Source organism: Otolemur garnettii, unplaced genomic scaffold, assembly GCF_000181295.1.
Source record: "Otolemur garnettii isolate 467f Iridium unplaced genomic scaffold, OtoGar3 scaffold00040, whole genome shotgun sequence".
Lineage (NCBI taxonomy): Eukaryota > Metazoa > Chordata > Mammalia > Primates > Galagidae > Otolemur > Otolemur garnettii.
The window spans coordinates 3,618,481-3,622,186 of NW_003852435.1; the positions used below are offsets into that span (position 1 = coordinate 3,618,481).

Consider the following 3,706-nt stretch of genomic DNA (forward strand, 5'->3'; position numbering starts at 1 on the left):
CTGGGGATTCGAACCCGCCACCTTAGGTGTACGTGGCTGGCGCCTTAGCCGGTTGAGCTATAGGCGCCGAGCCAGATAAAACTTTTAATATGAAAATTAGAAACCAAATCACATAAATGAGAAGAAAGTATACAAATTGCAAAAATTCAAAAATATATTAATATTTATACTGAGTAAACAAGGATATTGCACAAAAACGAAATACAATGCAATGACACAAGAATATTTTTAAAATGTAGGGTGTTTTTGAAAATTAGAAGTATGGCTTTCGTTGCCGATAGCGCTCGCGCAAACATGGTGAACGTTCCTAAAACCCGCCGGACTTCCTGTAAGAAGTGTGGCAAGCACCAGCCCCACAAAGTGACACAGTACAAGAAGGGCAAGGACTCTCTCTATGCCCAGGGAAAGCGGCGTTATGACAGGAAGCAGAGTGGCTATGGTGGGCAGACTAAGCCAATTTTCCGGAAAAAGGGTAAAACTACAAAGAAGATTGTGCTGAGGCTTGAGTGAGTGGAGCCCAACTGCAGATCTAAGAGAGTGCTAGCTATTAAGAGATGTGAGCATTTTGAACTGGGAGGAGATAAGAAGAGAAAGGGTCAAGTGATACAGTTCTAATCATCTTTTGTTTTATCATGAAGACAATAAAATCTTGAGATTATGTTCACTTCGTTTGGCTGCAGTTCGTCTTTGAGGAGGGAATAAATGAGAGCAATCAATAAAATTACCTTCAGAGACAAAAAAAAAAAAAAAAAAAAGAAAAGAAAATTAGAAGTATGAAAGAAGGATATTTGAGTCTTAATCCCATTTAACTCTAATGGTAGGCTCATACAAAACTCCTGTGATTTGGGTAATTTTAGAAAACTAGTTTTTATATTGTGGCAAAGTCCACAAGTTTGTGATATTCATATGTCTCTGCCCTCTAATCTAGCTCTTCAGAATAACAAATAATGTCATTTTAAGAGAACTTTTTAAACTAGCATTTGTTTTATTTACGTTATTGTTTGTTGGCTGTTTTTTTTTTTTTTTTTCCTCCCTGATTTGTCTAGCAAAGAGCACCATGGGTGAAGATAGTCTTATTTGGGGGGTGAACAAACTTTTTCCTTACAGAGCTATGTTGTAAACATTTTAGGTTTGGCCAGGCATTTGGTTTCTGTAATGTATTCTCTGTTTTGTTTTCTACCTTTTTATAACCTTTTAAAATATTTTCTTTTTCTTTTTTTGGATGGGGCTGGGTTTGAACCCACCACCTCTGGCATATGGGGCCAGTGCCCTACCCTTGTGAGCCATAGGCACTGCCCTATTATTTTCTGTTTTAAAGGCTATAGAGAAACAGGCTGAGTGTTGGAGTTTGCATTTAAGACATAGTTCGTCAACCCCTGGTCTTCACCAAAGAAGTCTTTCTTGATTAAGAAAGTTTATCAGAGTAACATAATTTTAAAATTATGTTTACATTTTCAATGAGGATATCACAAAAAATGGAATAATCTTGAGTTTATGGACAACCAGATTTTAATATGTTTTTCACATGTTTCAACTTGTCTTAAATCTACACACTTGTCAAATGGAGATGCCTAAAATTCATTTACCTTAAATTTTATCTTGTTTAGTTAATACCAGGTATTGGGAAGACTTTTTTTTTTTTCTCTACAGAGGTGGTAATTGCTAGCTTTGTGGGCTATTCTCAAAGTACAAAAGCAGCCATAGACAGTTTAAAAATGGAGAATGGATTAAGTTGCAATAAACTTTTACTTATTTACAAAACCTTGGTTTTGAACTATTTCTACAGTCTAAAAGATCATCTTATTGTGGAGTCTGACATTAATGGATTAAATTTCCTTCTGGATTTGGTTCCCTGAAAATCATATAAAGTTATTCTCTATCAAGATGAAAATGATAGAGAAAATACTCCCCTAAATTCAATGAAACTCTTTTAAAAGTATATTCTTTAACACCCCTAATTTATAAAAATATATTCCATCAAATACCAGTTAAATTTATGATAGTAAAGTTTTGCATTTTTCAAATAATACATTATATAGTATGCCATATATAGCATACCTTAATTTTTTTAATGTCACTTTTTTCCATCCACTTTTCCTCACATGCTGAAAAATTGATGCTCTAACATCTACTTCTCAGCTTTGAAAACTCTTCTAATTGAACCCATGTCTCTACTGTTTAGCTGTGCATTTTTCTTTCAGTTTTGAAACACATAAAAATCCCAAATCACTGGTTGAACTAAACAAAAACATGTGCAACGAGCAACGTAGAAGGAAACCAACCAACAAACAAATTAACTAACTATTCAAGCAAATTTCATGGTTCGGTGATGAGTTGGGTTGCTCAAAGAAGTAAGTTCATAATTTTTTCCCTCCCAAATTGTATTAACAAATAAATTGTTTGAAAATAATCATATCAGATTATTTACTATTTCCAATGATTAAACAAGAACCAGACTAAGTCCAATTTGTTTCCCTCACCTTCTAACATTACTAGATGGATTTACAACTTACTAAATTGTAAATACTCACTTTAATTCCCACTTAATTCTATTTAAACGACTACTTTAGCTAATTGTCATAATAAAGCCAGTTAGAATAAAGTAGCATAGAATTCCTACATATTCTCTGTCTGGATTCCTCTAAACTCCTAGTTATGTAAAATTGAATTAGCTGAAGAAGTTAGTTTAAACCAGCACAAGTCCCCTTTAACATTATATCATGATAATAATTTTGTATCTGTAAAACATAATTTATTAAGAAATTTGAAAATCAAGAATTTTGAAATTAAAGCTAAGTAGTCCAGAAATTATGCCTAAATTTTGAAAAGCTGATATTATCTATGGAGAAAGCTACGAATTTTTATAACCACTAGCTATGTGAGTCCAGACTAGAAGACAGGAGCAGGGGCCAATTATTATTGTTATTTTTAGCTGGGCCTGTGTCTTGTTTTTAGCTAGACCCTTACTGTAGCCCTACCCTTGTACCCCTTTATTAATTTGTAAGAGTGATTTCATGAATTGGAATAAACTTCAATTGTATGTCATATGTGCTCTGCCTGGATATGGATGTATAATATGCATATGTATTTGTGTGCTCTGCATTAGGAATCACTTATTTATCACTAAGTATAAAACAGTGAGATGAATAATTTAAAGAGTGGTTCTCACATACTGCAAATAACCTGAATGGTTTGTTAACACACACATCAGAGGGCCTCACCCTCACAGTTTCTAGTACTGGGCTGTTGAAGTAGATCCCCAAATTCACTTCTTTAAGGGATTCTTAGAGTTACACTCTGAGAATCACTGCCTTAAATAATAAGTTACATTCAGTGGGGGTGAGCAGAAACTTGCCATTTCCCCTGAAAGTTTGCTGAAAGATCAATTCACAATCAAGGACAATTAATAAGAGAAAGATTATTTCTTGCGCATATGGGAAGAATGACAAAATGATTTCCTAGTATCCCAATGGGATCCAGGACTTTTATACCTCTCTTTTAGAGGGGAAGAGAGATGAGGAGTATTGGTAATAATACTGGAATTTCATCGTCAGTAGTTTCTTGGTCTCGGTGACTCAAATCCATGGACCACAGATCCAGTGGTAAGACAGGATTTATTTACAGAAAAGAATACAGAAACACCAAAGTTCCTGGCAAAGAGAAAACCCAAGTTGGGGGAGAAAAGCTCTCTCTGTCTCTCTCCCTC

The 3,706-nt window shown here is 34.6% G+C and overlaps 1 pseudogene across 1 annotated transcript; it reads left to right on the plus strand.

Annotated features, from left to right (window-relative positions):
* The first annotated feature begins 271 nt into the window (after positions 1–271).
* Positions 272–667, plus strand: LOC100964776 (annotated as a pseudogene). The gene has a single exon (XR_153652.3). The product of XR_153652.3 is annotated as a 60S ribosomal protein L36a-like (transcript).
* Positions 668–3,706: the final 3,039 nt, after the last annotated feature.